Raw genomic sequence first — 12,509 nt, 5'->3', positions numbered from 1 at the left:
ACTGGAAGGAGAGGCTGGCTTCCTGGCTACACTTTGGGCTGAGTGTATCTGAGTATAACAAGAAAAGCACCAGTTTGGATCATGGGGTTTCTAGGCAGCTGTATTCAAGGTGAAATCATGTATCCCAGCTGTTTATTTTATCAGCGGCAAGGGAGTAAAACCTGATTTTCTCCAGCAGGAAGCAGCTTATGCAAGCTCACTGCTCTGTGGGATGAGATTTTCCCAAGAAAGGACAAAGAGGTTTGAGGTAGCTTAGACGGAGACCCTTTGCCCAAGGTAGTTGCACGCTGGCTGGAAGTTCACCTCAGGTGTGGATTTTGGCAGGCACTGTGCCATTTTGTTAAGCTCCGTATAGCTGGTGAGCTTTATTGAGAGGCACACAATAAATGTTTGATAGGTGGATGAATGACTCTATTGAGACCGGCCCGAATGGAGGCAGCCTCAACTAAAATAGTCCTTCCCAACTGAAAACCAGCATGTGAAACCAAGTTCCTGTGCAGATTACTGGGCTCGGCTGTCTGGGGAAACAAAGGGGGGAGCAGAGCTTCCTGGCTTTTGTCACCGGCCCCTCCACACTGCCAGCCAGGGATTAGAAGATGTCGAGATGTCCTTCTCTGGCCTGTCCATCTGCACCAGGATATTTCTTTCTTGGAACTTTTGCCTTCCCCGTAAGTAGCACATTGTTTTTCCTCTCTTGTGTCTCTGCGTGTGTTGTCACCTCTGCCTGAAATGCCTCCCCCGACCTGGTGGCTCCTTACCTGGCCTCCATCACACATCTCATGCTTCTGTACAGGAGGGCTGGGGTGGACAGGGCCCTCAGACTCTGGAGCCAGCCTGCTTGGACTTCTGGCATTGCCACTTACTACCTGTGACCTTGGCACGTTGTCCAAGTCACCCAATAATTCTGGACTTCCATTTTTTTGGGGGGAGGGGTCTGGAAAACAGGAATTATAGTAATAGTACCCAAGGCAGAGGATTGTTTTAAGATTAAATTAGTGAGTACATAGAACAGAGTCTGGAATGTGGCTCCTGGTTCTTCTCAGTCACCATCAACCTTGTCTTCTGGACCCCTGTTCAAGTTTTCTCCTCTGTCTACCTCTACCACTTTGTTCTCCCCTCTTTCCAACTGAGCACCTTAGCTGGCCCACTTCCTTATTCGACAGCTCCCAGGGGCCCTCCAGCACCCATCCAATTACACTCAAAATCTCCTTGGCGGAATTCAAGAGTTTCCATTTTCCAGGCCAATCAATTTTGCCGATCTACTTGCCCTACGTTTCCTGACCCACACCTGATGTTTCTGCCTAAATGCACTCTATCTCTGTTCCTAGGCAGGCTCTGTGCTCTCTCCATTCTGTGGCTCTGGCTGGCCCCGTTCTTGTCCTGCCTCTCCCTGCTCAGACCTCTGCACGTGGGGAGGGAGAAGCAGCAGCCTGCATTCCCCAGCTGGCCTTCCTTGATCTGCAGGTTTCAAATACTCTTAGTTTGGTCTGGGAGGTCAGATTCTGCACTCATATCAGAAAGGCAGTACATCCTGTGATCATATTTAGAGGTACATTTGTATATTGTAGCAAACTGAAACCCATCACCTTTCAAGTTTGGAAAAGGTTAATGCTCCTTCATCCTTGTGATTTGCTTGCCTCCTTGTGACATTGGTTTTCTTACACCGAATTTGGTTACTTCCAGGGCCAGCATCGGTCATCTTGAGGGATTTTAATTTAAAAAAATATGAAGGAGACAACTTATGCTCTAGAGAGGGTCACTGCATCTTATTGCCCCTGAATACGTATGACTTTTAAAATCACCATTTAAAAAAATAAATAAATAAAATAAAATCACCATTTAATGACTCATTTGTCACAGAAAATGCTTATCATATAATGTTAGCTGAAAAAAGCCCAGAATGCAAAATTTCATTTACTATATGATTATAACTGTATGAATCATGTGGGTCAGGACTGGAAGAGGCTGTGGGCAAATGACAATAGTTTGATTTCTTGAGGAAATGGGATTGGAGATGACTTTTTCTTCTTCTTACCACCGCTGTGTCAATGTTTCTACCATTATGCAAAATAAAAATATCAACTAATGTTGATAGCTACCATTTGTAGTTATATTAACAATATGGTAATTAGTGTATGCTCAATCTGAGCCACTGAGTTCTGCATTATCTCATTTAATCCTCCCAGCACATCTCTAAGGTGGTGCATGGTACGTGGGCAAGAGGTAAAGGCGTCTGTCTCCCACAGCCTCTGAGGACCCAGACAAGCAACTTTCCACACCTTGGCTTCTCTCACTTTAAACCTTCTTATTAAAATAAAACCAAACAACTTTCCATGAATCAATTTTAGAATAGTTACAGAAGGGAGAAAATGACAAAGAAAAAAAACCCACTCTGAAATAAAAAGTAGTCTGTAATGTCAACACTGGGAAATCCATGTGTACATCTCCGACATACGTTCTAGGGCATTTCCTCTCACGGCTTCCACTGTAATCCTCCTGCAAATCTCTCACTGGGAGCTGCTAGTATGTTTCCCTCATTTGGGAAGTGTGGAAGGAGGAGAAATACTTGTTTTTGAGGCTAGAACCTAGAAAAATCACGAAAATACCATTGGATGGCAGAATTTCTTCTCCTAAAGTCTAAGATAAGAATGACTGATGCAGTGGAGCTTTGGAGGGAATGAGTCAACTCTACAGGATGGAATGAGGCAGGGTGAAAGGTGGTATTGTGCCTATGTGGTTGTTCTAACTCTCATAATTCCAAGGTCTAGGGGAACAGATATATTCCAGGAACTCGTGAAAATATTTTTTTTTTAAGATTTATTTATTTATTCATGAGAGACACACAGAGAGAGAGAGAGAGAGAGAGAGGCAGAGACATAAGCAGAGAAAAAAGCAGGCTCCATGCAGGGAGCCTGATGTGGGAGTTGATCCTAGATCCTGGGATCACGGTCTGAGCCAAAGGCGGATGCTCAACTGCTGAGCCACCCAGGTGTCCCTGAAAATCTTTTTTAACAAAAATTGAGCTTTAACCAATGTAAGCGTATCAGAATGAACAGTGGAGACCATGTCATTCCAAAACCTCCCTAAAATTGTAAGCAATTAAGCAGCACTCAAGGACTGATGGTATTCCTACGTTGTTAGTGCCATTAGGAGATAATCCAGACTTTCCTAAGATTTTTTTATTTGATTAGAATAGTTAATATCTTCCTCAATGTTTAGGTCTACGTAAAAAGAATTTCCTTATTGGTCCAGCAATGCTTGCCATCTTCACGGGGCGCTTAGTTCTATCATCCTGACAAGTTTACAAAGGGTTTGTGTGATGGCAATACAACTGAGCTGTTAGAGATTTACCTTTTATTCATCCATTTATTCATTCACTTATTAATTCATCTAGTAAATATTTGTTGAAAACAACCACAGGAAAACTCTTCCTTGTGCATTTGTTAATACAGTTATAGTCAAGGGCAATGCCTATTGTGTCTATTGCTCTATGCATGAAATCCACATGAAAAGTTTAAGAATTAAGTCCCAAGAAAAATACTTAAGCTCTCCTGAGTTACACCAAGCTTTCTCCTTTCTGATAATAGCCATTTATTTCTGTGTTTCCCATTTTGCCCTGGCTGTCAGGAAGTTCAGAGATACTTGTGATGCTCAATCACAAGCATTGTATTAACCTCGTGGTTGGTATATTTGTCCCTTTCTCTTTCCATGGCCCTGATTTCCAGCTTTATTAACCTTAGTATATATCCATTCCTTTGACAGCTCACCTCAATTCTGTTTGGAAAAAGATGGGGAGTGGGGCATAGTCTAAGGCAGCATTAGACATCCTCGTCAATGCTTATCATTTGGAACTAGGGAGAAGAGATGGTTGCACAAGATTGTGAATGAAATAAATCCCACTGACCTGTACACTTTAAAATGGTTGATTTTATGTTAGGTGAATTTTACCTCAATAAAAAAATGGAGAAAGAAATCATATCAGTGACTTTGATGATGATAATGGTGATGACTAGACACTAATCAAAGACAAAGTGTTTTCCATGATGGCCAATGGGAACCATGGGAAAGTCATCCAGGGAGTCTGCCTCATTGCTTTAGAAGAGCAATAATTAACATTGGCATGTGTACAAAGCAGTCACACAGCTGGCTTTGAGAATGACAACTCTCTTTCCCATCTCTATCCCTTCTCCAAGTGACATAGGCAGAGAGAGAAGCTCTGTTTTGTTAGAAAAGAACAGCTTTGTTATTTTAAAATTACATAAAAAGAAATGTCCATTGTGGGTAATAAGATACCCATAAAAGCCACTTATATTTTTATAACTAGGAAGAACCAGTGTTAACATTTTGTGTGTACCTTCTAGATACTAGATCAATACTTCTGTATTGATCATCAATGCATGTATTCAATCATCCATCTATCTATCTTTTCCAAAGTATGGTCCCTAGAACACTAGCCTCATGATTAAGTAAGTCTAGGAGGTGGGTCACTAAAGCATCTCCTTTTGGAAGTTTATGATGCACATCAGCGTACTCAGAGATTTGAGAAATTTGGTAGCAAAGAACTTCATTCACTATGATTAATCTAGAGTTTTTCCAATGTACTTGGACATGGAATCCTTCTTTTTTGCAACTCAAGGAATAAATGCAATATTTCATGGAAACCAATGGAGGTAGGGAATACTTGATCTTAAGTTTTAGTTCATATTCAGTCTATGCAGTCATACTAGAAAGACTGCCTGAATTGGTTCTATAAAGTAAATTTCTCTCCATGTCAGTTTCACACTCCTAAAACATAATTCTTAATGGCTGGATAGAATTCTATTGTATGGGTGTCCCATGGCTTGCAGAATCAATACCTCATTGCTGAGATTTGGATTTTTCCCATTTTGGCAGTCATAACGAATATTATTATTGTGAACTAAGGCCCACCTCTAAAACATCCCTTCCAGTGAAATTTGGTTTTCTTGGGGAGTGGTATCTGCAGATTGATTCTTCATGAGTGTTTTTGTTTGTTTGTTTGTTTTTACCTTGACTTTAAACCTGTTAGGAACACTTGGGAAAGAGAGAAAGGTATAAAACAGCAGGAGTAGAAGGGTAGGAAGAGGGGATGCTTTTGCTGCTAAATTAGATTATTAAAACTTTTTTAAAAATACATTTTTTTGATCTTGTGTGTCTATGGCCAGAATTCTGGCCTAGCTTCTGCCCATTCCAGGAAGGGCCTGATGTTCTGGGACAGTTGAGCTTAGATTTTCTAGTATAGATTTGTAGGTCTAGAGTCTCGAGCAAGGGTTAGGAACTCATGGAATATGAGAACAATTTGTGAGTAGTGTAGTATGAATTTTTTCTTTTCTTTTCTTTTCTTTTAGTATGAACTTTTTCATGAACATACACCCCATTGTTGAACTGTGGCATCAGCGCAGTGGTGAATAGAGGGATTCCAGATGCTATAGAAGATGATTTTTCAGTAGAGTTCTGTGGACATGGATCATGTGATGAGAAAATAATTTCCATTTCATTTTTTTAAAGATTTATTTATTTATGATAGACATAGAGAGAGAGAGAGAGAGAGGCAGAGACACAGGCAGAGGGAGAAGCAGGCTCCATGCCGGGAGCCCGATGTGGAACTCAATCCCGGGACTCCAGGATCACACCCTGGGCCAAAGGCAGGCGCTAAACCGCTGAGCCACCCAGGGATCCCCTAATTTCCATTTCAATTCATGTTTGGTCCTCTTGATATTTTTAAAGGATCCAGTCTAAGTTTGGTACTGAGATAGTCTTAACACCTAACATTTTCCAATTTCCCTTGTGATGAGGAGAGAGCAGACCTCAGGGTTGGAGTCCAGGAGGCTAAAATTTAGTGCCATTGCTTTGTTTTGACTGTTTTGTGTTTAAAGTCTTCTGGTTACCTCCTGGCTATGGCAAGAGATCCTGCTAAGATTTCTTTCAAAATAAATGGAAAGGGGATTCCTGGGTGGCTCAGTGGTTGAGTGTCTGCCTTCAGCTCAGGGCTTGATCCTGGAGTCCCGGGATCGAGTACCGCATCAGACTCCCCACAGGCAACCTGCTTCTCCCTCTGCCTGTGTCTCTGCCTCTCTCTCTGTGTCTCTCTTTTTTTCTCTCTCTGTATCTCTTATGAATAAATAAAATCTTTACAAAAAACAATAACTCCAAAAACCCAAAATAAGAATATAAAAAAAATCATGATGTGATATACGAGTAACTGAAGTGAGCAGCCCAGGTCTCATGGTCACTAACAGTGTGAGCTTCTTGTTTTTGAGAAAGAGAGAGTGCATGCAAGTCAGGGGGTTGCTGAGGGAGAGGGAGAGAATCTTAAGCAGGCTCCATGCAAGAGTCAGACACGTAGCCAACTGAGCCACCCAGGTGCCTCACAGTGTGAGCTCTTTATAACTGTATCTTTGTATGATTATCACTCATGAATCCATTTTGGGTTATCAGTCTAGTTTTCTTTCTTCTTTCTCACCTACTTTCAGTTACCTGAGGGAGCCAACGAAAACTTCACACAGTAGGACGTTTAGTTGGATGAGTGAGCATTTGCCACATAATAGAGAGTGGGCACACAGACCCCTTGAGGTGGCTGACCTCTGCCATAGGGCACTGTCAGCTTTTCCTTCATCACAAGGGAAATTGCTTATAATGGGAAGATGTAGCACTTGGAGCCAAGAAATATAGAAGAATTCACTGAAAAACACTTTGGCCAATGAAACTATCTGGGAATTGGAGAAATATTTCTCCCTTCCCCTCTGGTAGCTGGGATAGCAAATAGCCCTAACAGAGATCTGCAAATAACAGTAATAAAAACTAAAGCCCATGCACTAGACTAAGGGAAGATGTCAGCTTTAAGAAGGGAAAGAGAAAGGACTAGAGGTAGAACAGAGCAAATAAATGTAGGTTTAAGCCCATGAGGCACAGGTGGGATTTTTATATTAAGCAAGCAAAAGACTATAGGGGGGAAAGCAGACGGACTTTATTTATTTATTCTTTTTATGACAGAATCAATATAATCTAATCAAGTTTTGAATGCAATCAGAGTAAGATGAGAAATATCAAGTAGGTTCCTGGAGGCAGTAAGCAGAGTATAATCGTGTCCAGAAGGGATGACCAGAGTGATATTCCACATTTCTCTCCAAGCCCTGCTGGGGAGACTCTGAAATTAAGGAAGGGTGACATGAATTCAGTTTCATGTCCCTCAAAGTTTTGATGCCCTGTTTTATGTTGCATTTTTCTTCCCTGTAGAGCTCCCCCTGGGACCAGGCTTTCAGCTAACAAAGAAAGATGTCCTTTTGGAAGAAGGTAGTGGTGACTGTCATAGGTCACTTTGTCGGGTGCACAAACTCAGATAGCAGACCCTCAGCTAGAACATAATGAGAACTGGGAGCTCCAAGCTCCTTCATAATCTGCAAGCATACTCAGCCCAAGTCACCCCATATACCAGTAACACAAGCAAAGGTGGACTGTGTACCATGTTAATGCAGCTTTAAGCTCCCGCCAACAGTGATGACAGTACAGATGACTTGAAACAAGACCGCTGATCATCACGTGTTGCTCTGAAGCACTCAGGTACCCCTCTTAAGCACCCACCATATAGGAATTCTGAAACCACCATTGGAAGGTGATTATGATTTGAATTTGTTGAAAAAGTGCAAAACGACTTATTGATACTGGCTCTAACAGCTACTTTAATCATATAGGGTCTGTCTCATGAGGATTAAGGGCCAGGTCCTGGGAGACAGGGCCAGGGTAGGAGCCAATGTTATCCCAGGGAGCCTTCTCAGAGTCTAAGTGGGCAACGGACACATAGTTGATAACATAATGCAATCAAATCAGACTGGGATTGGGGACCTTGGCCCTGGGGCTGTCCAAGTCAGAGGAGGCTATAACTAACTGTGGTTGGGGCAGGGAGCAGAGAAAGGAAGAGAGGATAATGAGTGGTCATGATTTCCTCAATGATTTAGCCCCAACAGTGGTCTCAGGCCACACAACCCCTTGGGGAAGATGTTACTACTTCAGGCACAGAGCAGTTGCTCAAGAAACATTTGTGAACATTTGGATGAATGAGGAAACAGTGTCTCTCACAAAGAAGCTGTGCCTCAGAGAAGAAATAACTTACCTAAAATCACACAGCCCATCAGTAGCAAAGCTGGATTTCAGACCTGAGAACCTCATTCTCTCTCCGTCACACATAGCATTTGCTGGATGCTGGCATGGAAAGAGCTAGAAAATCCAGACAGGCATGAGAACTTAGTAGGGACCAACCAAGATTGGGATTTGTAGAAAATAGAGTATCATCCCCTACTCATAGAAGTCTGTTTTATTCTCTTTACAGGCAAGTTCATGTGACCCAATAAATGTGTTGCTAATGCATATTAATATTTGTCTCTAAAAGAACAAAGCCACAAAACTATGGTACTCCATGTTCACTCTCAACGGGTAGCTCTGGTGCCATAAATCTGAATTAGTCCTTTAAAAATATGCCCCTTTCAGCCCACCTTGTTTGAATATTTGATTTAGAAACAACTAATGAAGTCCATTTGCCATATGGGTAAGTGAACTTTTTTAAAGTAGGTGTTTTGCATCCCTGCAGCTCCAGGAGCTGTTGTCATAGTAACATTTCCCCCTCCACTTGCAGAATGCACAGTCCATGGAGCCAATGGCAATGTAGGTCACGAATGAAAAGGGATTTGGTGGCTTTGCCTCAGTTTGGCATAGCTGGGGACTGTTCATGCTGGGGGCTCCTGAGGGGCTCACATTCCTCAGAATGCTCTGTAGTAGGACTGAGTCAGAAGAGATGTAGGGATGGAGAGTGGTGGTGGAAATAGGAGGTACTGAAGTGGGGAAGGAGGGCTAGCTGGAGCTGCGCCCCTGCATGGAGATTGAGAGCATCTGAGAGCCTGGGGTGACCTGTGACAGGTCACAGCAGAGGATGGACCATGTGAGGCTCTGGGGGCTCACCATCCCAGCTGCCTAGTGGGGGTTGGTGCCCTCTGCAATCCAGAATCCTTCTAGAGTTGGTTTATGAAGGCCCACATCAACTACCAATATTGAAATTGTGGCTGTAGGAGACCTCAGCTTTATATACAGCTTGGAAATGTGTTCCAGGAACTTTTATTTATTCATCTATTCACTTAGCAAACACTTACCAGGCCCCCTTTCTGGACCAGGTACTGTACTGGACAGTGCTGGCTTTTTGGGTGAGCAGCCCCGGCACTTGAACAAGGAGGACCCCATGCTCTTAGTTTAATTGCGGTTAGTTTAATGCTCTGCTGTTGCTGTCTCAAAATTCTTAATCATTTTTGAATTACGGCCCACTGAAAGTGAGCGTTGTGAAAGACCAATGAAGGGTTTCCTGAAAGGAGGGCAAGTTTCCCCCTCAAGGTTATAAAGATTAGGAGGATATCTACCTGTCAAGGCAAGTGCTTTGGGTGCAAACTTTCCTCTTTTTTTTTTTTTCTGAGAATTTTCTCCTTTAACTTTTTAGTTTGACATAATTTCAATCTTACAGAAAAATTGAAAGAAGAGTACAAAGTATTCCTATATACCCTTCATCCAGATGTTACATTTTATTATGTTTGTCTTATCTATCTTATCCATCCAACCACCCATTGTCAAAAGGAAATTCAGAGAGCTTTACTAGATATGAATGTTTTGATTGAGAAATGAAGTGTTCATGAACATGGAGATGTCAAACCCAAAAGTGATGTGAAGCGCAGAAGTATGACATTATGGGATGGCTTACATAGTGAAAATAAGGACGTTGCCTAAACTTTAAAACGATTGGCTATTTCAATGGGGTTTTCTGGTTGGAGGGGATTGGTTAAAGTGATTATCCTATATCATTTTAGGGAGATGCCTTAAGTTTTGTTTATGATTATCAGAGGCATTGACAACAGATGACGTAAGTTAAGTTTTGCCTCCGTTGATGAAATAAACTGGAATGAACATTGCCTATGTGGCTTAACTGCTTTTGTCTGCTAGGGGGTTGGCAAGCCTGGTTTCCATATTATTTTAATACTAACCATCCATCCATCCATTCCATTCATCCATTCATCCAATCTGTCTATCCATTTACGGTTTGATCTTAAGTTGTACACATGATAAAATGACCCTTTGCTGCTAAATACTAAAGCATCTATTTCCTGAAAACAAGATCATTATTTTACATAATCATTTGATTTATCAAAATCAGAGTTAACATTTGCACAATATTATTATCTCTGTACAAATTTTATTCAGATTTCACCCACTGTTCCAATAATGTTCTTTATAACAAAAGAAAATCATGTATCACATGTTGTATTCACTTGTCTTGACTCTTGAGTATCCTATGATTTGGAATTTCTCCTAGTCTTTCCTTGTTTGCCCTGACATTGCTATTTGGAAGGAGTACAGGTCAGTTGTTTTTCAAAAATCAGGTGTATCAAGATGTCATTTTTGTACACTAAAGTTCTTCCTTTTTAGATGTACACTCCTCAGGCCAATTATCTTATAGTAGGGCCCTTACATTGGATCTGATGTTTCCCCACAATTGGATTCAGACTGTGATTCTTTCGCAGAAATACCATGGAAGGGATGTTGTGTTTTTCTCAATGCATCACATCAAGAAGCACATGGTATTGATTCCCCCAATATAATTGATGCTATTGGAGACTGTATAAATATTCTGCTACTCCTCAAACTTTCACCCACCAGCATTTTCATTCAGTGATGTTTCTTGCCTGAAAGTGATTAGTGTGGTTGCCAAATAGTGATTATCCTAATCCCATTGTTCCTTTTACATCTGTTTACTTTCTTTTTACTGTAAGGTAAACAACATCTCCCCCAACGAATTAATAAATTAGTTGAGTGTGGGCTTTTCATTCTTATTTTATGCAAAGGGTTAAACTCTTATCATTACTTATTGTGATGTTCATATTGTCTCAAATTTGGCCTTTTTGAGCTGGGCCATATTTTGACTGGTCGCCCATCATTCTTTGATTCTTCCTTACTTCTGGCACAAGATGTTCCAAGTTAATTTTGTATGTTCTGTGCCCCAGCCTTGGAGTCATCCACTTCTCCAGGGAAGGGGGCAACTTTCTGAAGGTACACATGGTGCTCAAATCATTTCAATCTTGAGATTCTTTCCAAGTTCATGTGGTATAAACAGAAAGGGGAGACTTTCAATGAATAATTTTATTCAAGATCCTTGTGTGGGGCTCTGTTCCCCCCTTGATTGAGTTTGAAGCAACTTACCGAAAAAAACTTATACAAAAAAAGTTATGAAATAAAAATTTCCAAAGGGAAAAAAATGGTAGGAAAAGGAGAAAAACATATATGCCAGCAACAAAAGTTGCTGGGCTTGCCCAGAATAACTTGGTGTTCAACATTCTGGCAGCCAAATTAAAGAAGGAACTGCATGGAGAGGAGATGCCCAGTGCTCATAGAACACCTTCAGGGACTCTGGACTGCTGGCAAAGGCAGATGTGGCAGCAAGGGGCCTGGCTGGCACTGTGTTGTGGGAATAAAGAGCCTTTTGGGATGACATTCCAACCAGGCAGACACAGAATAAGCTATGGAGAGGATGCAGCAGGGCGAGGATTTTTTTCTTCTTGAAAGCACTTTGAAATATGTTCTAGCTCTTGGACCAGAACTCAGTGAGACCCCACAGCTAGAAGAGAATTAGTATTTAAGGGCCCCACAATAACTCCTTCACTCATTCACTGTCTCACTCAATGATGTTCTAGCAAATATTTATTAGGAGACATGCAGCTATCAAGCCCAGGGGAAACAGAGACAACTAAGATCTAGACCATGCCTACCAGGTCTGACAGGGAGGCTTGATCGTGAATGATGGTGTACCAGATTAAACACTAACCATCCTCTGAGAGGATGAGAGGATCTGTGGGGATTGAGAGGCAGGCAACTGCAAGGCATCTCTTAGAGCTAGAGGAATATTTCACAAAGGAGCTGCTATGTTACTAGGACATGGAACTTCAGACCTGCAAAAGCGCTTTGAAGAGAATCCTGGCCAATGGCCCCATTAAGTGCTCGAATCTGTTCTGCCATTGGACCTTATGCATGAATTGTCATTTGCTAGAGGTAGGGGTCTAGTGAAAATATGCAAATGAAGGAGTTGTCCATATGTGAATAGGTATTCTATAGTTCCTTCACTTATTAATTCATTTACCCAGTGACTATTTACTGAGGCCCTATTATGTTGTTGGCACCGTGGCAGACACTGGTGAGCAAAACTGCACTCAATATCTGCCCTCCTAATGCTTGAGATCTAATGGGAATGGTGGAAATTAATTAGATTAATCAAAATGTATGTGTATTATTACAAATTGCTCCAAGTACTCTGATTAGGCAGGGCCAAGGGGGGGAGTTTCAGCTTTATCTGCAACATCTTAGTTTTATTATGTAAACTTTCAAACTTATACAAAGATAGGACACTGTAATAAACCCTCCAGTACCTGTCACCCACATATTCTCTCCTCCAGGATTATTTATAAGCA

The 12,509-nt window shown here is 41.6% G+C and overlaps 1 protein-coding gene across 4 annotated transcripts in view; it reads left to right on the top strand.

Annotated features, from left to right (window-relative positions):
• Positions 1–12,509, top strand: part of CACNA2D3 (calcium voltage-gated channel auxiliary subunit alpha2delta 3) — a 945,543-nt gene that overhangs the window by 20,719 nt on the left and 912,315 nt on the right. For 2 of the 4 annotated variants that reach the window (XM_072785848.1, XM_072785846.1), the window contains exon 2: positions 398–668. The exons of the other annotated variants lie outside the window; for them this stretch is intronic. The gene's annotated coding sequence lies outside the window, so the exon portion shown is untranslated. The remainder of the gene's footprint in view (positions 1–397; positions 669–12,509) is intronic. 4 annotated transcript variants of the gene reach the window in all.

This window comes from Canis lupus, chromosome 19 (assembly GCF_048164855.1).
Source record: "Canis lupus baileyi chromosome 19, mCanLup2.hap1, whole genome shotgun sequence".
NCBI classification, from domain to species: Eukaryota; Metazoa; Chordata; class Mammalia; order Carnivora; family Canidae; genus Canis; species Canis lupus.
Note: the sequence above shows the minus strand (reverse complement) of the source record. Positions and strands in the feature narration are given on the sequence as shown.